General features: G+C 40.5%; 2 non-coding genes across 2 annotated transcripts; one reads left to right on the forward strand and one right to left on the reverse strand.

Moving 5' to 3' along the window:
• Positions 1-1,325: 1,325 nt before the first annotated feature.
• Positions 1,326-1,398, forward strand: Trnak-cuu (transfer RNA lysine (anticodon CUU)). The gene has a single exon. It is a non-coding gene; the product is annotated as a tRNA-Lys (tRNA).
• A 3,148-nt stretch (positions 1,399-4,546) lies between these two features.
• Positions 4,547-4,619, reverse strand: Trnav-cac (transfer RNA valine (anticodon CAC)). Its single transcript has one exon. It is a non-coding gene; the product is annotated as a tRNA-Val (tRNA).
• Between the last annotated feature and the right edge of the window lie 20,000 nt (positions 4,620-24,619).

A 24,619-nucleotide genomic window follows, 5' to 3' on the forward strand; every position in this document is an offset into this window, starting at 1 on the left:
GGTGGTATTTCAAATAATTTGGAGGAATAAGAAGAAAAAAATACAAAATCTAAAAATGTTTATACGTAAGTTGACATTAATTTCCCCGAATATGCAATATTTTTGTTTATATTTAAGTGTAACATTCGCAGCATTAAAATACGATTTAGATAAACTTATTTTCACAAATTTCCTGGGTTAGGACCGCCGGACCACTTTGTTGGACACTATCAAATTCAAAGTCCTGGATAGGTATCTATTGCTTTTTTTAGGGGGGGGGGGGAGGGTGAGAATTTAAGTGGATAAATAGCAAAGGAAATAAACGAAACTTTATTGTATCTGCCGCGAAGTGAAGGTAGAGTTTTTTCGTGGCGCGGTCACGCGGACCTGCGAAATGAAGGCATAGGCCCTGAATCACTTGAGACACCTAAATCTAAGATCGTAAAGGCGAGTCACGGCGGTGCGTTGAGGACTGAGTCCGCGACCCTCGATGGAGGAAGCTATGACTTCTATTATACGCCGACGGTTCCTCTATCAAGCGCGGCTCCAGAGGAAGGGCGCAGCCAGGGGGCGATAGCCCCTTCCGAGCCCAAAATTTTACTTCTTATTTCTTTGTAGGGAATATTAATGTTAACTTAAATACTTTCGTTAATGTGCTAAACTCTTCTTTCAATCCAAAATTTGTACGAAAATACTAAATTTCAGTATTTGAGACCATATATCTTGTGAATATCCCAAGGGCAATGTCATGATTATTAACTGCATCCTCCTGTGTGTGAGAACCCTGCCCGAGAGATCTTCCTGGAGCCGCCATTGTCCTCTATAACTATTGTCATTATAGTAGTTGTTGGAGTGGTGAATACGTTCTAGTGCCCCGTTCGGTCTACTGTCGCTTGTAGATCAGTATATAAGCCATAGTTACTAATAATTGCCTCAAGGAAGAAAAAGTTTTAAAAATTATAAAAAAAAATACAAAAAAATGATGAATTTAGTTTAAATTATATAACGTCTCTTTTTTTTTTAAGCAATGTGCAGGTTTGGCAGACCAGTGAAACAGAGGGTGACGTCGTTATCGTGATTTAAAAAAAAATTAAGTAACATAGTAATTAAAATTAAGATTTTTAAATAAAAATAGCACATTCCCTGGAAAACTATTTCTTTATGGTCATCGTTATTCATGTCAAAGTCAAAACTTAGGTCTTATCACTGCCGATGTGTCAATTGTTCACCTTGTTCTTGATTTTCAAAAGTCTCTCTTGGGAATCTTGAAAAGTTTTTGCATTTTTTGGAAATTAGATTAGTTAAATTTTAATTAAAATATTGCAAACACAAAGAATACGGTCAAGGCCCGGCTAGCTCAGTCGGTAGAGCATGAGACTCTTAATCTCAGGGTCGTGGGTTCGAGCCCCACGTTGGGCGTTATACTTTTAATGATTTTAAATCCTAAAGACTGGAGAATGTACTAAGTATACCAAACTATAATTTATAATAGAAAAACTATCCTTTAGTAATTTGTGTTATAATTTATAGTTATAAAAATAAATAATGACCACGTACATGTTGTGCTTGCACGGAACAAAAAATCGTCACCTTCACAGCAATAATAGTTTTAAAGGATTAAAATTAAAAAAAAACCATTGTTTCGTCCAATACGGGACTGTGAAACAACATTGATAATGGCTGCAACACAGCGCGCCGAAATGTCAGGCATATCATTGTTTCTTCAGTCATAGTCTACCCTCCCCCCCCCTTTTTTTTTTTACAAAAAAAAGTAGTTGAAAAACTACGGCCACGAAAGCCTACGACCAGAAAAGGTCCAATCGTGCATGAATGACGAGAATATAAAAACAATGACAGAATTTTGAAGGGGTTGGTTTTGTCGGATAGAAATTTGCATTACATGGACTTTAATTTCCATTGGGGAAAAAAAAGGTCAATACATTGTAGAGATTAAAAAAAAATGTTTTTTTCTCTCATAAAATAATGGCTTGAAACAAAATAATTATGAAAAAAATATTGGTTGCAAAATTATTAAAAATTCACGTAAGTAAAGCCTCTATGATAACCAAATTTCAGAAACGAATCATATTTAAATTTAAAGCCAATTAGAACTTAATAATGTTCGCAGGCGTTCACGGCCATTGTCTGAAGTAGCTTGGCTCCCGAGTTGTAGCCTTGCGTCCTTGGCGAATATTTCACCAACGTTTCGGTCGACGTTGCAATCGCCATCACCAGGGGGCAGTTACCTACTCAGTGAAACTTATTCAAACACAGTATGTCGTTGTACAAGGAAATACGGGAGCGAAGGCCTCGCGCGCACTGAGATCAGAAGGGCGGTCCTAACCTCCCCGAAGGCCGGCGTCGGATAAGCCCTAAATGTCCCGTCACTCGCACGTGCCCCTCTCTCATCCCGGGGCAACTTACCTACCCAACAGCTCAAGGGGTTCCGTTGCGAAGGGGGGGGGGGGGAGGAGGCATTAAGATGCGCCCTCGATACCACCGCGGGCGACACACAATTACCAAAGCCCATCGGCTTTCAATAATGCATTTACACGCATCGCGGAGCTGTTGGGTTTTTAGTGGTGAAGAGGGGGAGGTGTGGCTTCCGATCTCTCGGCAGCATCTTCGACGGGCGCGCCTGGACCGGCCGGGCGAGATGCCTTCGTCCTTCTTCGGCGACCAGGCCGCGCGTTGCCTGATAAGCCGGCGAGAAGCTTGGTTGGTGTGACGCAAGTGGGGAAATGCGGAAAATATGTAATCCAACCCACTAAAATAAAAATAATAACAATAATTAAACACTGCCGAGGGCACATGACCGTTTCTCCCGACGGCCATGTGTCCTCGGCAGTGTTTAATTATTGTTATTATATGTTATATATATATATAATAGTGAGGTCTGAAAAGCCGTTCATTAGTGTGTGTATATGTTTGTGTATGTATATATATATATACATACACACACACACACACACACACACACACACACACTATCCGTGTGCCCGAAAGGATTTCTCAAACCTTCATTCCCCTATTCAACCCCCTATAGGGCATGGATTTTTAAAATATCCTTTCTCAGTGCTCACGTACATTATATAAGGAACTCCTCCGCAAAAATTCCATGCTTCTAGACACACCGGTTCAAACTGTCCGTTGTCCGTCAGTCAAGGCTATGTAAACGTTACCAAGGCCACAACTGCAAAATGTGTATCTGGGGGTATCACATAACTTTTGTGAGGTGGTTCCGATGAGTTATTTCTTGAAAAAGACTTATGTGGTGTGGGTTCGTCTGCAAGGGGATTCGTTGATTGGGCCTTTCCGCTTTGAAGGTAGTGTAAATGGATAAACGTATACCTAACAATGCTTGCTGATTCGTTCCCTGCCATTCCGTGCATTATACGGTAATGACAAGTTTTGTTTCCAACAAGGTGGCCCCGCACAAGTATCATAAGGACGTACGAGCATGCCTGCATCAAAATTTGCCAGGCCAGTGGATAGAACTTACACCGCTAGATTTCTTCTTATGGGGCACAGAAAAAGATGAGTTGTGCAAACGCAGACCACTTAACCTAGACACACTGTGGAATGAGATTCAAGCCGCGGGCGCAGAAATCTCACTAGACACTTTGGTACGATGTTCGGAATCCGTGGTGACTCGTAATCAGAAAGGTATTGTTGCTGAATGCCACCATTTTGAACATTAGTCGCTTTTTCATCAGAAAATACATTTATTTTTCAAATTTTGGCTTTAAGCTTTCCATTTCCAGAAATCTAACCTTGCAGAACGGAAAATAGATTTTCAATGACACTTCAAAGTGTGTACACCTTTTTAAAATCATTCTGTATATATAGTAGGATTTTAAAATGAATATCCCACAAACCAATTTTTAAATAACTTTAACTATTTAAAAATCTTAAAATTTTATTTTATACTTTAGATGTTACTAAACGTTGAATATATATATATATATATATATATATATATATATATATGCCAAGTTTTTGAAAGAACTAATTAAACATATATATGTATCAGTATTATTTTTTTGCATGATTGAATTCTCCGGTATATTTTTTTCAGTTATGTGCTACTTATTTCGGCTTTTGAAGAAGAAGCCTACGTACGCTCTTCAGAATTCCTCAGTTTTTATAAAGTTCATGGTTGTAGGTTTTTTTTAAATAATGTTTTAATATTTGGTTTTTTGATCGTTTTAACTTAAATTGATTTTTGACAATGAATGATAAAGCACGTGTCGTCAGAAAAAGGAGTCAAGCTAGTAAGTTTGATGTGGCTTTCTGCTCAAAGCAGGAAAATGTTGCCCAAAAGAAACGTTTGATAAATAAACACTCGTCTCAATAATATGAATGGTTGGGTGGATGGTATTAGCAAAAGAATAATGATTTTTAATCACTCAAAAGAAGTAAATGTTTAGGGAAGACGTCAAACGGTAGCTGATTAAATTATTTATCAAATTCCAAAAAATAAAATTGTTTCCGCAATAAGTAAATGTTTAGGGAAGACGTCAGACGGTAGCTGAATAAATTATTTATCAAATTCAAAGAATAAATTTGTTTCCGCCCGGGATCGAACCGGGGACCTTGCGCGTGTGAGGCGCACGTGATAACCACTACACTACGGAAACAGATGAGAAACGATATAACAATATTCATATATTACTGGTTATTATATGTTAATTGAAAATAATAATAATTATGGTGTTTGAAATTGATCTCTCTTCAGGAGAGCAATTTACATTGAGAAATATAACACAAAAAAAATTACCACTCGGAGTTACGTCTGCAGGCTATTTAATTACACTAATACCAACAACGTAATAATTAGTAATTAAACGGTAACGTGTTTGCGATACGTGGTAATAATGTTCGCGTGCAACATTCACGAAGTAATAAAAGTTCCAAACCGACACTTAACGCACTGTCGATCTTTTAAAAAAAAAATTAATTTAAAAATTTTGTGCCGTCCCTTGTGATTTTAAGTATTAAAAAGAAATGTAGGTTTTATGTTTTTTTGGGGGGAGGGGTGAACGGGAACTGGGAGATACTTTGAAGGAAAAAAACTTGTAAGGGAAGTGGGCAAAGGGGTGTATATGTTCGTCCTTAATTCCGGTCGAGGTGGTTACCACGGCTAGTTTGTTCGCGTCGACCGTGCATTCAATTATAAGATAACTAACTCCGCGGCGGCGCAGGAGTCGTGCTGTTGGACGTTTGATTCATCACCGAGCTGCGGACACTCAACACTTCCAGCTTATTACGAGTGCGGGAATAGTAAATACAATCTAAACGTGTATGTTGCTCTGCACACGACTAAACCAATTAAGGACGACCAAATAAAAAAACAACAATTCCTGGCTCACTACATGACAGTTCAATCTAAACAACCAATAACTTCCTCCGGTAGCTACTCGTGTGAATGTGCCATGTACGCGTTGACTATAACGTCGTATGATTCATGATTGATGGACACTGAGTCAAAAGTGAAATTTATTCGGAGCTAAATGTAATCTCGAATTAGCTGAGAAACGTGACCGTATAATTATGGGAGACCGATCCGTTTGACCAGATAATACTACGTTTCTAGAACGAGTCTTGCATCGGGGAAAGATTGACTTAAAACGTTTTTTTTTTTGACATACGTATGTCAACTATCTGTTTGTGTCTGATGATGGTAGCAGATGGTCAGTTCCCGAAACGTCACAACTGTTCTGTCTTAGAAAAGTCAACTGCGCCAGACCACGTGACCGTAAAAAAATAGTTCCGTGCGCGAGTTCTTCGCCAATCGTTCTGGTCGGTTCTGGGCGCCGAAATGTTCGTTAGTCCAGGCGGGTGTATGTGCCCTTTCTGTGGCCGAGACAATGCACAGGACAACGAGAAGTACGAGAGACCACGAGACAACGACAGCCTGCAAGACGTCACGCGGCCCGAAGTGCGAACTTAGCCTCGGACATTGTTACTTATTTAACGTGCTTCATGCCCTTACCACAGCCCCTTCCTGGAGCCGCCTGTGGCTGAACAACCGTCAATTTCTTTTTTTTTCCCTAACCTAACTAAAACTAAGTGTATTTGGGAGGGGTCCGGGTTAGGGGAGGGACCTAAGTGCGTCTCAGGCCGAAGCCTATACGCCTAGTCATGCTGGGACTAGCCATGCAGGGAGAGGGTCGCATGCATCGTGTGCTAGGAGGATTCACCTTTATCTTCGTTTATACGACACGTAATGTCATCGGACACCACTCAAATCTAATAGTGTCTTATACGAGACATAAAAGACTGCGCGCTAGTTCAGAAGCTTGCGCTTAGAGGCGATACCGCGCTAGAAATACCAGCGAGCGTCACATCTATCATTCCTTTCCGCTAACACAAATACAACCCTCGCAAGGCTGATCCATGAAGTGATTGATTTGTATATTTTGGACATAATAATGTCTTATAAATCGATAAACAACGGCTGCACGCACGAAAAATTGTCACGTTCCGCCTGAGCCGAGCGTGCAAGAACCGGCCAAACCAAACGTGCGAGAAAATCTTTCTATAATATAAAACAGGTTAAGGCGCGGGCTTTTTAAAACTAATTGTTCGTGATTATATTTAAACAAATTATTTAAATTAGATTTGCAAAAAAAAACTGTAAATAATATTTGAAAATTAAAAAAAAAATGCAATTTTTCATCAATGTTTCCTTATGACGTTATCACGTTAAAATTATCGTCCGTAAAACTGACTTTACAGACAAACCCTCCCCCCCCCTTTTTTTTTTCCGGAGATGTAAAACGTCGCCTTGAAGCCTGCTGATAACAAAAAACTCGAGGAATACTCAAGTCCTCGACCAGAGAGTATACTTGATCACAGCGCAGCGTTCATTTCACACCACGACACCGCTGCCCGTAGACAGACAAGGTTACAAGCGGAGGAGAAACTGAAAGCATCGACTCCCCGATGACATCAACAAGTCGCGTCCATATATACCCCAGGAGAGAGACCACCACTCCCTGTTGGGACGATGTTTACACGAAAACTCCAGTACCATTTTCTGGGCGACCGCTTTCTCTAACCGTTTTCCCATGGAGATCTTTCCCATAACCTGTGGGAAATATTGGAGGGGAGATACTTTTTTTCTTCTATACACGTCGAGTGTCTGGCCATACTGGGAGGTGGAAGAAAGACTCACACACAGCCCGACATACCCTCGTTCAATATTTACTGCATGGAGAGTGATACAAGAGATCAACAAAAAAAAAAGCTGGTTAACTAAAACGATAGCCGAGTTTTTTTTTCTATTTGCATACTGAATTCATATGTCTAGGTCCGTGGCAAGGGATTTACATTTCAGGGGTGGACGTAACTCGGCCTGTAGGTTTACCAACGATGAGTCCAATCCCAATTTGCTCGAATCTGAATCTAGAATTCCAATCCGAGAGAATACTGCGAATATACCCCTCGAATCCGAATCTAGGTGCCAGGTGTCAAAATAAAATAATGTACAAAAAATGGAAAATATTAACTATGGTGATGAAAAATTCTGGCATTTAAATGGTTGTTTCACAAACTAAGATTCCAGAATCAATACATTTTGTAATTTTATTTATATATTTTACACGTTTAAAGTACAATATCTTGGGAGATGGTAACCTGATAGGTATGAAGAAAAATAAATTTACCTGGTGAACTTCAGATGTTATCTATGTTGAATTTTTTTTAAATGTACTTTATTTCCTCAAATATTTTTCTTCAAATATTTTTCCTCGAGTATCGAATACTTCGAATACTAACGATTTTATGATGTTTGAGGATCGGATTGGCCCATCATCCCTAGTCCTTACACATAACATAGTCTGTGCCATGTAACTTGTCTCAAGTTCGTCCGTTCTCAAAAATGGTACAGATTGTCTACGTATATTAATCTTAGCACTTTTTTTTTCTGTGGAAGTTTTTCGTAAACATGTTCACGCGGTTGTCAGTGTTCGTTAAACAAACATCGAAGCATCGTGTGTTGCTTTGCAAGTGTGACGGTTGGGGGGGGGGGGGGGGGGAATAGGTTCCACTGGTGCTCGCTAATTTTCAAATTTTTCAAATCTGAGACAAGTTCGTTCTTTTTGAATGACTCGTGCGATGGGGAATATATATATATATATATATATATATATATATATATATATATATATATATAAATTGGTTATGGGTATTTCGCTGTTGCTGGTTTTCTCTGTGCCTGCCGTCGTCGTTGTGACGTCTGAGTTTCATCGCTGCGTTCTCCTGTGCTTCTCTGTGTTGTCCCAAGTGTTGTTATTTGTATTTTCTGTTCTTGTTGAAACTGTCTCGTCGTTAACAGCCCACTGTGTTAGTTTTTGCCGTCATCATTTACCGACTTACTACTCCTTCCACGGAATTCTCTGTGCTGTTTATGAATCTGACATTTGACATCGGCTGGTTTTGTATATTTTTGACGTGACAACGTCTAATAAATCGATGAACGCCGGCTGCACGCACGAAAAAAAAGTCCCGTTACGCACATTGTCCCGTTACGCACATTATCCCGTTACGCTCATTGTACGCTTGCGCCGCATCTCTTTCACTCGATTGGAACAACCATCGATTTGACTTTTTCGAGGCACATTAAACTTGAAACGCTCCCATTCGTTTCCTACTTTCCCTATCATCGTCCTATCCTTAACAGAATAACACAGATTGGAAGAAGTTAAATAGCAAACATGTATAAAAGTTATAGTTAAAATAATATCTTCGTTAAACTAATAAACATATTTGAATTAATGATTACAAATAAAAGTAAATTTATCAATTAAATTGTAGATTTCATTTCACTCCTTCTTTGTATCCATACAAAATAGTGATAATTCAATAAAAAATTATTCAATTTTATTCATAAAAGTATGCAATCATTTCATCAATGTTTTGTTATGACGTTGTCACGTTAAACTATCGTCCGTAAACCGACTTTACAGACAACCAATTTTTTGGTTTGTGTTCGTGCATTCATCTTTTTTGTATACATTTATTGTGGTTCCTCCGTGACCTACATTGAAAAGCAAAAAAAAAAAAAAATTAAAAAAAAATTGCGTAAGTTTTGAGACAAGTAACATGGAACATACTGTACCCCTGATTTGACCTTGAGGTGGGTGCGTGGTAACAAGACGTCTGTACACTTTGCGCAAGCACTTTCCGCGGACTGTTTGCCAGAGATCGGGGAATATCGACCGTGTTAACTGGGAACGCATGCTCGTTCAACTTCGGCGCATAGACTGTGGTACTGTGGCGGTTATTTTTCAAGTCCTGCAAAGCTCTGGCGAAAATTCCACGAGAAGATAAAAGCAGATGACACAACATATATATTTGTAAACCAGTCAAGAAAAAGGCAATAGATAATTAACTTTTCTACCCACCCTCCGTAAATGTAATTTTTAATTTTTTTTTCACTTCAAATTTTTCAATTACTTTCAGTGGAGAGTTTTTTGATAGTTTCATTTGGGGTTATATTTATTTATATGGTTGTATCATTACATGAGTATTACATTTTGTGTTTCAAAATTTTTTCAGGCTGATTAGTAAACTTTATTTTTATTTTTTGCTAACTGCAAATGTCAACTCACACTAGCACTTGTGCAGCACACTTCACTGCGGCGAATCACGCGCTAAGCACATCGGTACCACTGCCTGTCGCAGTTACATTGTGCATGTCGCGTCTTTGTCGCACGGTAGAAGCTCTTACTCTTTGTTTGTACAGCTTGTTTTTATTTGCATATTCAAGATCTTAAATATGTATAACTTGACATCTAATATGAAATTATATACATAATTATAGCCGAGAGAAATACTACTTACATCAAAACTACATTCTAAAATTCGGGAAAATGTTGAATTACGATTCCGCGTGCCCTTTTTAAGACAGAAATTAAGCTACGAATTTTTTTTTTTTACGTTCATGGAAATTATACCATTAAATTAAGTTAAATGTGAACAGAAGCAATGTGTTCAAATGTAGCGAACACTCTTATGGTTCGGGTTCACGTTATTATGATAATGATAATGAGTCCTGATTCCCACTGCTGAGCGCTGTGGCTCTCGGTAAGGCCGCGTCGTTACTGAGACGGGTAGCAGGCACTGCACCGAAAGTCACTCGACGGAAATTTAGCGTCGTTACCACAACGCCGAAATACCACAACGCCGAATACCACAACGCCGAATACCACAACACCGAATACCATAACGCCGAATGTCAAATTGACCGCAACGCCGACAGTTAGAAAACTGCTGTGTACCTAACACAACGCCGAAATACAGTAACGCCGAAAAATGTTCCTGCGGGGAGGGGAGGCCACAGGAGCAAAATGAAAAACAACTGAATGAATTTGTGTGTGTTTCTTAAATGTATCTTAACGCCGAAATACCACAACCTAACCTAGGCTAGGCTAGCCTAACCTAGCCTAACCTAACCTAACCTAACCTTACCTAGCCTAACCTTTGTGGCAGTCCTGCAATGACATTTTTCGGCGTTAATGTATTTCGGCGTTGTGGTAATTCGGCGTTGTGGTACACAGCAGTTTTCTAGCTGTCGGCGTTGTAGTCAATTTGGCATTCGGCGTTATGGTTTTTGGCGTTATTGTACGTTCGGCGTTGTGGTGCGTCCCCGAAATTTCTGAGGAACGCCTTTCGATGAAGTGTCTCTCGGTCTAATGCCTTTCGGACAAATGACTTTCAAACTAGTGATTTTTGGCCTTCTGCCGTGTCCCCACTGAGACAGTCATGGCAGGGTTGTGGTTTGCCATTGCCTTTCGCAGTAAGGGATGGGGGGAGAGGTGAAGGGCCAACTGAAATCCCAAGGAGGAAATTTTCCACGAGTGAAGAGTCGCAGTACTCGCAAGTGATGTGTAACTATAACTTCTGTAACGAGCAAATTCATGTGTTCTCATGTTGCAAATATACTTAAAATAGGAAACTCGGGCACGAAATTCAACGTGGGATTCTTTCAAATAATGCCCAGCAAAGATAAACATACGAAAATTGTTTTTTCAACTGCATTTCTGGACGAGAATCACACGTGTTTTCCGCACCCGCCGCTAGAATTCGTTGCCGGAGCAGCTACGTTCGACCATTGAATCATTTGATCAGCAGACAGAATTTTTAATCTATTTAATGAAACTACATACTCCGATAAAAGCGAAAAAAAAAACTTGAAAAAAAAAACCTTGAAAAAAAAATTACCAAACTCTGGCGTTGGGCCTTATTTTCGACAAGGAAGTTTGGTTCGCGCCATCCGTCACAGATGGCAGCAGCGTGGTTCTTACACATTTCCGTTCCTTGATTTCCGTCGCATATTCGCGAAATCACTCCCACCAAACGCCGTAAACAGAGAGCTAAGATGTTAACTGATCAAAAATTGACGAACACAGCACGGCGGGGTATGATCACCCTTAATGTGCGCGGATGAAGTTGGAGTGTAGAAGTGGAGCGGGTGAGGAAAAAGCGAGAGAGAGAGAAAGAGTAATCGATGAATATATCGAGACGCGCGAGACGGAGAGTTATCGAGATGCTATCGCGCGGGCCCCGGATCGGCCACGCTCCAGCGCACGTGTTACCGCGCACCTGTGGCCCGACCGAAAACTAGCAGGCAAACGGCCCCTTGTCTTTTGTGATGAAAAGGAGAAGGGGGGAAGGAGAGGGATGAATTTTACATGTTGTCCGCGCCCCCGCCGCTACTTTATTTTTATTCCTTTTGCTTCCGCATTGATTGCGCTCCCGGCCGTCTGAATAAATCATGATTTGGCCCCTCCTACGTCCACGCTCCCCCTTCCCCTTCCCTCCTCCTAGACCATTCTTTCTCCGCCTCTTCTGTATTCTACCTGCGGCCGACGCTCCTGACGTCGCTTTGCGCCATCTCCATTGTTATCACGGCGCGTCAGTGGCCATCTGAGCTCCTACTTGCTGCCAACTTTCGGGAAAAAACCCTGTAAACCTCAAAACACCTGGGATGATGTACGCTTTGGACACGCGCACCGAATGTTTCGTTTTCTTCTGAACTATTTTAAGTGATGGGATTTTAACAAGTAAATTTTTTGATACAACCATTCCTGCAAAGGTTAGGATAAACAGGGGTAAGAACAAAAAAAACTCCCATCGTAAAAAAAACTATCAAATCCGTTCAAATTGTTTGAAAAATATTACAATTAAATTTTAGTTTGTCTAGAACAATTTTTGGTAAAACTATCCATTCCTGCAAGAGTTAAAAAAAAAAAAAAGTAGGGTTGGAAATTAAAAAAATAATAATAATTTCTATACCATGTACACTGATACCTTAGTAGGCATAATATGAAGAAAACAAATGTTCTAAGCTCTTCAATGCTAGATGCATTGAATTGCATTCGTGATATTTTCGCTGCAAGGAATATGAAGAAAAAAATGTAAAGTTTTTAAAGTGTTCCGGAAGTTTAAAGAAGTTTTCAGAACGATTAAAGAATGAGTAGGTAATTCGAAATCTACATACGCCTGTATGCCGTGCCGAAAGGGATTTTGTTTTTTGTGTAACATCTTAACCCTCGGTATGCGGCATTTGTTTGGAGTAATTTCGTGAATGCGACGGAAGTAAAGGAACGGAAACGAGTAACTGCGGTGCTGCCACATGTGGCGGATGGCGCCAACCAATGCCCACAACTCCGAAGGGAAGCTTTATAGTATTAATTGCTTAATGAACTTTAACAAGATGGGCAGTGTTTTTAATAAAATTCCTTGTCGAAAATCGGGTATTAATGCTTTTATCGAAATCCCTTTCATTATAGATTTAAAATCTGTCTGAAAATGGAATGGTTCGTCAGTAGAAGTAGCTGCAGCGAATTCTAGCGGCGGTTGCGGAAACTACGTGTGAATCGCGTCCAGAAATTTAGTTGAAAACACCATTCCCGTATATTTATCACGCTCGCTATTACTTTTTAAAATATTTCTAAGTTACATTTCGCGTTCGAGTTTCGTTTCATAAGCGTGTTTTGCGACGTGAAATCGCTAGGTTACAAAGGTCACGTGTCACAAATCACTGGCGGACACTGGAAAGACTCGCTCACGTGTTTTTTTTTACGTGACGTCTAATAAATCTATGAACGCCGGCTGCACGCACGAAAAAGCGTCCCGTAACGCACATTGTCCCGTTACGCTCATTGTACGCTTGCGTCGCATCTATCTCTCATCCACTCGATTGAAACCACCATCGATTTGACTTTTTCGAGGCACATTAAACTTGAAACACTCCCATTCGTTTCCTACTTTTCCTATCATCGTCCTATCCTTAACAGAATAACACAGATTGGAAGAAGTTAAATAGCAAACATGCATAAAAGTTATAGTTAAAATAATCTCTTCGTTAAAGTAATAAACACATTTGAATTAATGAGTGCAAATAAAAGTAAATTTATCAATTAAATTGTAGACTTCATTTCACTCCTTCTTTGCATCCATACAAAATAGTGATAATTCAATAAAAATGATTCAATTTTATTCATAAAAGTATGCAATCATTTCATCAATGTTTTGTTATGACGTAGTCACGTTAAACTATCGTCCGTAAACCGACTTTACAGTCAACCAATTTTTTTAAGTACATAATATGCTTGTCGGTCGGTGGTGCCTGGAAAAAGCGACATCTCTTCCCTGCTCGCGCCACTAGGAGGCGCCCGGGGGAAAAAAAAGGCGCTGGTTTGGTCCCGTGACGCACACATGTCACCAACAGCGTGACGCGGCTGCTCTAGAGGAATTTTTTTTTTTTAATTTCCCCCTTCCCCCTCGACCGTCAGATGCGCGTTTCCCATCTGCGGCCGTGACGTCACCCACACCGCACGCCCGCCTGTTCCCACGGGTCGCCATCCCCGCTGCAGCTGTCTACAGCCAGGGCCCCCCCTCACGCCGAAATTATGAAATTATAATTGAATAACACACGTGTGAGAAGCTAACGTCGTCAAGACGGATAAATATTTTCCCGTAAACTTTACAAAAGTTGCCAAAAAACTAGTTTGTAAAACTACAAGAAAGATATCGTAACTTTTTTTGGCATATATCAAATAATTTTTTTAACCATGGAAAATATTAAGTATATAATATTCAACGGTTTGATTAAATTTTGCTTTATCATGCTTATTTATATGCGTAGTTAGTATCTACTGGAAAGCTATTCAGAGAACAATTTACAAATAACTTCAACTTTGTCCGGATAAGAATCCGAACCCAGTATTACTACGAACACTATTTCTATTTCATAGTGATACAGTTGTACAGATCTACAAATATTTGTAATTTTACGTGAATATTTTTTTTAATTTAAAATAATGCCGAGCGTGATAAAATAAATACGCAGATTGTGTTTTCAAGTATGTTTCTGGAAGCGAATCGCACGTAGTTTCCGCACCCGCCGCTGGAATTCGCTGCCGGAGCAGCTACGTCGACTATCTAATCATTTGGTTAGCAGACCGAAATTTTAAACTATATAATAAAACGGCTCCGATAAAAGCGAATAAAACCAATTTTTGGCATGATATTTGACAAGCAATTTTATTAAAATATTGCCCATCGTGTTAAAATGTATTCATCAAACAGTTAATAATATAAAGATTCCCTTTGTCTTTGTGAACTTTGGTTCGCGCCATCCGCCACAGATGGCAGCACCGTGGTTACACGTTTCCGTTCCATGCGACTTGCGTTCCATTCACGAAATTACTCCAACCAAAACGCCGCTAATATGTTACATACACAAAATAAAAAACAGATTGGAGAGTTGGGAAGCATCATGAATCAAACCTAAAAGTGCCTACTTGCAAGGAACTAGGGATGGGCGGGAAAAGGGGAAAGAGGAATAAATCGTTACAACATGAGTGAAAGTCGAAATTTTGACATGGCCTGCACCGCATTAATCGACGAAAGAAGGCGTCGAAAGGGATGGAGACGAATGGCCGCAATTACCTCGTTAACGTGCCGGGCTTCATGCTCGCCCCTGGCCCAGCAAGCAACCCGATTGGTCTGTTTTTTTTAAATTTTTTTTTAAATATTTTATTCTACCGGCCGTCCACAAGGTCCTGTCCCGCCACGCCCACCGCCCGCCGGCAGTCAATTGTAACCTCGGCGGCTCCCGTACAACTCGTGTTCCTGGTGGAGCAGGGACGTAACTACATAGACTAGTCTCCACACGGGGGAAGTACCCATCTCCGCTCCCCCCCCCCCCCTCTTTCTTAAACTAAACAAACCAAAACCCTTTCCTCCCGACAACACCTCATATCGCCAACACACATTAATTTCCACTCTTACAAACATTTTTTTTTTTTAATTCAACTCACATAGATGGTAAATAAATAGATTTATTTGCAGTCATTTCGTTTTTTTTTTAATACATCTCAAGTTGGATGGACTCGAAGATTACCAGTTTTAAATATTTGACGTTATATACATTTAGTATATTTCAATACAAATAATTTAATTCATCTGCCCTCCACCATTATTTTTTGTTTTTTGTTTTTTGACACTACGCCACTACGATATTCAAGTAAATATCTATAAAAAAAACTTACTCTGCCAGTTTAGCGCCACCACCCACCACCCCTCAAAAAAAAAAGTGGCACACTTAATTACATAATTCTTTGCTTGAGGGTTTCTCACTGGCCCGCAGGTTACTAACGACGAAATCGATACGGGGTTTAAAATGAAATTTAAAAAAAAAAAAAAGGAGACTCGTCGAAGCAATGCAGGTGATACAGATCTATAAACCCCGCTTCACGGCCAGCAAGCAGTCTTCACTTTCTTTCGTCGGAATGCAGTCAGTCGGGCCTTCAGAGAGCATGCGTGAGTGATGTCCGGTCATAAGCACAAACACGGCCCGGACAAATAGCAGCTCGGACACCGGACACGGTATCACGCCGCGAAACTAAACGTATCAGCTGTTTATCATTTCCCCCCCTCTTCACGAGGAGTGGTTTGTTTTCCTCGCCTACCCCGATGGAAATGGGGGGGGGGGGGGGGGGAGATACCATTGTGCGATCAGACAGCGATGAGGCGGACATGCGGCCTCTTTTTGTTGTGAGAGCGCTTATTCGCTGGCTGAATTATTAACGCCCTGGGGAAAGTACGGGTTGGTAGTCCCAGGACGTAGGTATTTGCCCGCTGGCTCCGCTGGCTTCTTCGCTGTTTGAATAAATTTCCGTGAAATCTCGCGAAAGAAGTGGGGAAACATTACTACTATTCATAGACTCGAGGTTCAATGAATAGTATATACAACATACAAGCACCCAATCTGGTCATGACTTCTGTTGGTTAACCCCACGCGCAAAACTCTCGCCCACCTAACCCCCCACCCTTCCCCCCCCCCCCCCCCCACCGTCACGCGAATCCTAGATTTGCGCCTCTGGTCAATAATGTGACTTGACGTGTATTTAGGAACTTTTCCGAAAACTAGAACTATTTAATTGTCTAAATTTGCTGGTTATTTTCTTTTTCGTGTTACTACAAAGATTGCGTTGGGTAGCCGTGACATATCACCACCACCCCCCATTTTTTTTTTTCCAAAAAAAAAAAAATATATATGCACATACGAAAACGTAATGTACTCACGAGAAAGTACATACCTAGAGAAACATATTCATCGATTGAAACGGCAACAGAATATTCCAGAAGCACCAGAATTATGTATAAAACGAAGTCGCCGTAGTAATCCAACGTTAAGTGCTGGGAGAACCAAATAAGGAAATTCCTTGCACATTTTCGATTTTTCTTCTCCTGGGGTGCAATAAGAAAAGTCACAAACAGCAGTAATGTATGGAGCAGGTTTTTAATTGGCTCGCTCGCCCCTTTCGGTAGCGAGAGTTAGCCGAGCGGCTGGTGACCGGTATTTAATCGGCTTGTGGGTTTTCTCCCGCGTCGAGTTGTAACAAATACACGCCTCAGTCGCCTAATTCACGGTGGCGGTTCCCTCTGAGGTAGTGAAGCTTCATACAAGAAGCCCCCAAATTCAACGACACGCTTAGAACAGTTGATACGCCAGTTAATTACTGTTCTGAATCAGTAAACAAAAAATTTAAAAAAAAAAAAAAAATGTGTCGTATTTTTTAGTTAAAGGAATCTATTATATATTTATTAAATTAATCATTAGATATTGTGACTAGACATTTTTTACGCAATCATGAATAACCTTACTATTGATGGCAATTATAAATAAAACAAATCATACTAAGCCTACTTTTGGAAAACAATTCTTTGCACAACATATGCGACAAAAAAAACCAATAAAATCGGGTAACTTTGACTATTCACATTGCAAAAAAAAAATTACTAGGCTAACTAGCCAAGTTATTTGCTTGAATGAGCCATATATTCAAATGAGACTGCGAAGCTTCACGATCTCAGCGGGAAACTACTCTGTAGACGACGACTACAGTGTAGACAAAAACGCCGGAAATTATTTATCCCAGCTTGGCGCATCACAAAAAAAAACTGTACAGTCCAATTAATTTTTCCGCTGAAACCTGCAAACTTGATTACCGATTCCAGTATTGCCTCCTTCACTTTCGTATTTTAATAATTATTTTTTTTTAACTTCCATACATGCCTCTTACTTCCGATAACAAATTATGCATCGTTCCGCTTGAAAACTAAGTAAATCGTACTAACTATTTCGTAACTATTTCTCTTCTTTTTTTTTTTTTACGAGACTTCAGGGTTGGGCAAACCCAGTCTTTTCATTACCGGTGCTTTTGTAATGTAAAATGTTTGACATTCAATTTAAGACCATTATTTATCATATAACGCTAACTTAATTTTGTCGAATTTTATATAAAAAAACCTAACTGTAGTACCTGGCGTTTCCCGAGCTGAACACAGGGTGATATATTGTCCGCGAGTTAAAGCAAAATGGATGGCGCTATATGACAGTGAGGTGGACATAGAGAAATTACACACAATTGCTGTTTGTATGTTCATGACCTATGATTTTTCTGTTTACCCATGGCGATCGGTTGAACGGTATAGAATTTGATGCGCTACAGCGCCATCTAGCGGCGAGTTACATGCAAAGAGTTACATACGCTCTTTTTTTTTCTCCCTTGAATTTTGTTATATTTCTTGGCAACTGGTTTCCGAAGGAATCTTTTGTAAATGCTCATGAAATGTTTTTTTTTCTCTGTGCAGAGTCCAGCGCTACCACTGAGGACGAGGGGAAACACTTCGTTGAAGTAGCTCGGCTTCTGGGTTGTAGCCGTGTCCTTGGCGAATGATTCACCGACGTTTCGGTCGACATTGCAGAGTCGCCATCATCAGGGGGGCAGTTACCTACTGTCATTCGCCAAGGACACGGCTACAACCCAGAAGCCGAGCTACTTAAGACAACGGCCGTGAATAGCCTGCGAACATTATTAAGAAGGCGGGAGAACCTTTACCACCGCGCTCCCCACATTCTCGCTACTCATCGCGCAGACGAGAGGATCTCACCAAATGCGTCCATGAATTACGCTCTGTTCGTGAGTTATTTGCGAGGCGACCTTCACTACGCGTCCACGGGTCGTTAGCGGATCAACAACCAGAACGTTTACGAAAACCAGCCTTGTGTGTGTGTGTGTGTTTTTTTATTATTTTCTATTTTTTTTTGCAAAAAAAGTTATTAACCATCTGGCGATCTCCCAAAAGTGAGCCGTTAAAGCTTGGAAGTCTAGTAGTCTAGTAAAGCTGTTCCAAAAGAATTTATCTTGTTTTTTTTTTTTGCCAGATAAACTGCGTTTCCAAAATATTTTAGAGAATTTTATGTATACTTACATTATAAAGAGAAAGTGTTAATTTGTTAGAAGAAATTTCGGTAACTACTGTTTTGATTTTAAAAATAATATCACTGCTATCAATCCACATTGTTCCAGATGGACATAAGCTATGTTTTATTTAAAATATTAAGATTAGAATTCTTTAACTTAACCGCAAATAAATACACTATGTATACATATAATGAAGATTTGCATACTATGAATGTATGCATATTATGTCCACTTAAATTTTCTTAATCATAAATTAAAAAAAAAAAAAAAACTGACTGATTCGAACGGATATGTAGGTCTAATTTTCAGTCTATTATTCTGAGGTCCCGAAAAAGTGTTAAAGACTTGGTTTCACTTACAATGTTGATTTTTTGTTTTGTTTTCATTTTCTCTTCATTACTATTATTTAGGGGCTGGTACTGTAAATTTGACACTATACCTTTCTTGCATTTGTTTTTTTCTATGACAATGTGTAATATAATGGGTGTAAAAAGTCACGCAGGTGATAGTTATAACAAACACTTGCGTGAATTTTCACACCACCTATATTACATTAGTGAATTTCTGTTGGAAAAAAAATATATATATATATATATTTATATTTTCAGAACAACAAATGCGAGAAAGATGTAATGTTAAGTTTACATAAATATCCCTTAAATAACATTAATTACGAAAGAAAAAAAAATCAACACACAACACAGCGTGTGAAACCTAGCGTTGAGTGTCTCATAAACGTCAGCAAGTTTAATGCCTTTTGACACAGATATGAGATGATGATGATGATGATGATGCTTGTTACCCACGCCGTCAGCCATCTCACTCGGGTCTCGACGCACGACGGGAAGTGTTATGGAACGTAATGAGCCGGCAGCTCATTATTACGTATCTGCGCCGGGGCATGTCGCAGACGAGGCTTCTATTCGTGGCAGGGACGTGTTTGGATTAATGCCGGGTCGATAGAACCCGTGTCTTCTGAGCTCCTTACACGCGGCTGCCGACCGCAAACCTCCCATTATCGCCGATCAATATTCACGACGAACACCATCACTCACCCTGGGGTTCGTTAAGTAAGTTAATATCCGCAGGGGTAAGCGGGTGTCGGGGAACAAACGAGGCGCGGAGCAAGGCGAACGGGAAAGGTCGACAAGCGCTTTCACTTGTGACTACGTGATGGGGGCACTGTTCGGAGGAACAAAAGAACAGCATGCCTCGGTGACGCGTAGTTAAATGCACGCCGGCTCCCGATGTAAAGCGAAAAAGTGACGTGGTCAAACACGTGGTACGCGTACAAAAAGGGAAAAAAAGAAGGTGAATTGTATCTCACCAAGCCATTAGTGGACACTACAAAAATAAATGTTGCTGTCGTCATACATATTAATTTGGTGGGGTGGAGTTTCATGTTCGGCTGCAAACGTATAGAATATTGTTCCATTATGGTTTAAATTATTAAGATTGATACGTATTTATTATTATTTCCCTATTTTTTTCGCTTTAATTTATGTTTCAGACTAGGTATTTACAATTCTGCATGCCATTGCGTAAATAAAAGCTTTGTATGTTAGCTGTTAGAGTTTCGTTGTCATAAACCACTTTTAACTAGCTTGGGATAAAAATTATTGTGGACCACTAATGAATTAAATAGAGTTAAAAATATGAATTTTCAAACTAATTAGATTTCAGAAAACCTACTAAATAAGTACGTATGGTGCCCTAAAAGAAGCCTTACATTAGGCCAAAAAATATGTACTGCAAATCATAATTAAAATTGTAAAAGCTAAATAGGCATGAGCTGTTTCAATCCACACTAACAGGGAACATAATTCGTAATTGCGTTAAATTCTAAATCACTTCACGGCATGGGGTTTATATTTGTACGCCTCTTTGCGTCAACTTTCGTGAAATAATGTTGCTATTATGAATGAGATCGTAGTTTCCTTACGTGAAATATTCAGTTATGAACACAGTTAACAATTTTCCACCTTCAATTTACGATGAGCATGGGTTAATAGATTATACAAGGCTTTTCATAAATTTACGGATAACTTCTTAAATTTATCAGCACCGAGTTCCCTTCCTCTAAACAACAGACTTTTTCTGACATACGTACTTTTGTTCTTCTTAGTTTTTTTCTTCTTTAATTAACTCGAATCTTTAAATCCATGTTTACTTAATTTGATTTGCAAAATACCCCAGTTGATGTATTTGTTTTACAAGGGCTTAAATATTGATTGAAAATCAAGGCCTGTATCGTGTTGTGCCATCCTTGTATTTGCCCAAATGACCTGCGTAGAGTACGGCTACAGCTTTGTTCCAACCTTTAGGTGGACATCCTCCACCAGTCCTTCCACATGCGCGCCCTTACGTGTAGAATGGGAGTGACTTACAGATCCTTATTATTCATTCCAGAGCAAGTAAAATTACGACATAGCTGTCAAGGGATTAAAACCCCCTTTGATTGATCAGGAAGGTGTTAGAGCCTCAGATTGGCCGAAGCCATCACCTTAACCCCCCCATGCCTCACTCAGCTAACCAGAAAGTTGGCTTGTGTCCTGAGCCCTTAAGAAACACTGACACGGCATGAACCACGACCATTTTCCCCTCCTGAAACGAATCCATCTGCTCGAAAAAGATTAACGACCGCGATGCGTCTATAATTGGGAAGCCTTCATTTCACAGACGAGAGAGCCAAGCCCGAAGTTCCCCGAAGTTCATGCTCGCTTTTTTTATTTTCCGTTCTATCTCATCGTATAAACCAGTGTGGTATTAAATTTTGCGGTCGATTAGGATAGGTTAGCTACATTATAAATACTTTAAAACATTGTGGATGGTTGGTTATATTAGGTAAGTATAGCTACATTAAAAATACTGTAAAATCATTTTATGGTTGCTTAGCAAATAACTTTTTAATATGTAGCTATCCAGGGCTAGGAAACCGTTTACACGATTTCACAGTACCTATCTTTAATGTAGCTATCCTAACCAAATCAACAGTCCACAATGTTTTAAAGTATTTATAATGTAGCTAACCTAACCTAATTGACCATTAGTTATCATGAGTTACAATGAACTAATAAAAAAAAAGCCGAAGTGGCACGATCGGGCGTTTGGCTCTCTCGTCTGTGAAAAGAAGGCTTCCCTTTTTATTTTGCCCGCTGAGATGCGTCACGCGACCTCGCATGCTGTCGGGTGGACGCGTGACGCGCAGTGTTCGGCATGTGATGCGGGCAGCAGTCCTTGCGCCCTTGTTGCGCCGAGTGCCGGTGCTAATTAAAGGCCCCCGTCTCCCTTATCTGCGCCTCTTGCGGTCGTCATGCGCGACCTCGGTGGGCCGACGCAGAGTTTCTGGTCCACCGTCTTGAGGCTCGCGGGACTGGATCACAGCCGGCTTCTCTTAAAACATCAAACATGCTTTTTCCTTCAGTTGAAGTACCTACACCGTGAAACTAATAAGTAGGGGCAGGCATTTTTCGCGGAAAAATCTGAACACTTATTGGATTGCAACAAGGTATACCAGCACCTGTGGTTTTCTTCCTTGTGATTGGCGGCCGTCTGCGAGAGAAGTCGTTGCCTTATTGGACCGGGGCCATTCAGGACTCGTTTGCTTCCGCACTGAATCACTGTGATTGGTGTTGTAACAATCGACGTGTACCTGGGTATAAACTCGCCCAATCACGAAACACAGACGATGCTACAGTGTTTTAACTTTCATCTAGTCTCGAAATCTTTTCGCGAAATCTGCATGCCTAGAGACCTGAAAAATTCGCGGATTCATTTCGTGTTATGCAAAAAATTCAAATAATTATATCTTAGTGCTGCTTCTGTCATTGGTTCACTGTTAATCTGGATGACTGAGGGCCAATTAGAGACCCTCACTCATAGAAATGTCAAATCACAGGCCACCCAGTCGAGACGACTCACAAGTCAGCAGCCAATGAACAGTTGGCATTTGCCCGAGTGTGTAGAGGATATTGGAGTCTATCCTGGAGGTCATTGAACCCGCGAATTTTTCCGGTCTCTACTAATAAACGTCGAAATGTATAAAATAATTACTTGGAAATAAGTATTTGGAAACACACAACTTATAAACACATGAAGTATAAACACGAAGCCTAACCACGTAACTTGGAATCGTCATAACTTGGAACCAGAACTTGGAACTGTCGTGACTTGGAAAACACGTAACTTAGAAACACGTGTAAAGTAGAAAGTTGCATCTTGTGTGTTAATAAGTTATGTGTTTCTAAGTTATGACGGCACCCCTTGCGGAGCCCATTGTAATCTCGGAGGCCCCTCATAGCCCCGGGCAGTCCGCGCGTGGCCGTGCCTAGTTGAAGCCCTGCCTTGCCTCCCGAATACTTCCGAACTGCTCCCGCGAGAGCTTAAAAGGCTCGTTTTCCATAAATCAAACTTGCAAATGACTTCTTTTACGGCCGGTGTTTACCTTGCGGCTCGTTGCGGGCATCGCCAGACTGCGTGGAAGCGGCGGCGGCGGGCCCCGTCCCGCCATTGGTCGAGGGCGCCCGCGGTTACGGCGACTCTACTCTTAAGGGCGGCATTCCAAGACGCTCGGGCAAGTGCAGCGAACAAGCACCCGCCTTGTTGGTACACGATCGTAACCTAACTCGCGAGCCGTATTCCAGAAAACGTTTTCCGAAACTGCATCCCGGTAAGGAAACAAGTCGGCAACCGTTCTAATAAACGGTGGTCCTTGCGCGAGGCTATAAACTTGTTTCCAACGCATTCTAACGGACGTTTCGCATAACCTTCGATGCAATTTCTGCCGCAAGAGTACTATAGATAGCAGCACCATCGCACGAAAATAGAACCGCCTTTCTAATTTACTCAAAGTGTACAAAATGTATTCCAGGATAGTTTAGGCTGACATGAAGTGTCATTCGTCACACCAACACGCTTGGTACGTTCCCCGATGGCAACAAATGGGACTACATACGAGTTAATAGCGTTAAATGCGAGTCCGCCATCTGGACTAAATTAACGAGAAAGAGAGCTCTGAGCATGAGCGTAATTCAGGCAACAGATCGGCAACGGATAGGACACTAAGGCCCGAATTCAGAGTTGACCTTCGAAAGCGCATCCAACTCTCATTCATCTGGCAGACTCTCCACCTCTCATACTTCAAAAACGCCTTTCGAATGACTGCCAGCTGAAAGCTTGTTCCCACCCACTTTCAGTGAAGATCTGGCAACATGGCACAAAAATTTTCTTAGATCAAGTACTTGGAGTGTGTGTAGAAAAGCGCCCTATTTCATTTCGATTGTCTTTTGTTTGCTCTCCCGCTGAAAATAATATTTTGTTTGGATTGGACACGAGGTTAGGGTTACCAGACAGACACTGATAATAAAAAAGGACGACATTCATCTCGCAAAAGGAGGACATTTCACTAAAAAGGAGGACTATATATATATATATATATATATATATATATATATATATATATATATATATATAAAGCCATGAATTAATTACAATGAGTACGATATTTTACAATGTTTTGGCATTTAATACAGTTTCAGTATAAAGAATCAAACAAACTACGCATATACAGCATATTAAAAACACGTGCTTCTGCATGTGCTGCTACCTGTCAAGCTGTCATAGTACTACTTACTAGTGGGATGACTCTGCGGACAGCGCGCGCTTTGCCCAGAGTGTAACTGCAGGAATTATCTCACTTTATAAAAAAGCCGGACATTTTGGAGCATTAAGGAAAATCCAGCCGGACGCAAAAAAATACATAAAAAGGAGGACATGTCCTCCTTTTGCCGGACGTCTGGTAACCCTACACGAGGTTGAGAAATTTTCTTAAGATGGATACGTTGACTAAAATT

Source organism: Bacillus rossius, chromosome 12 (genome assembly GCF_032445375.1).
Source record: "Bacillus rossius redtenbacheri isolate Brsri chromosome 12, Brsri_v3, whole genome shotgun sequence".
NCBI lineage: Eukaryota > Metazoa > Arthropoda > Insecta > Phasmatodea > Bacillidae > Bacillus > Bacillus rossius.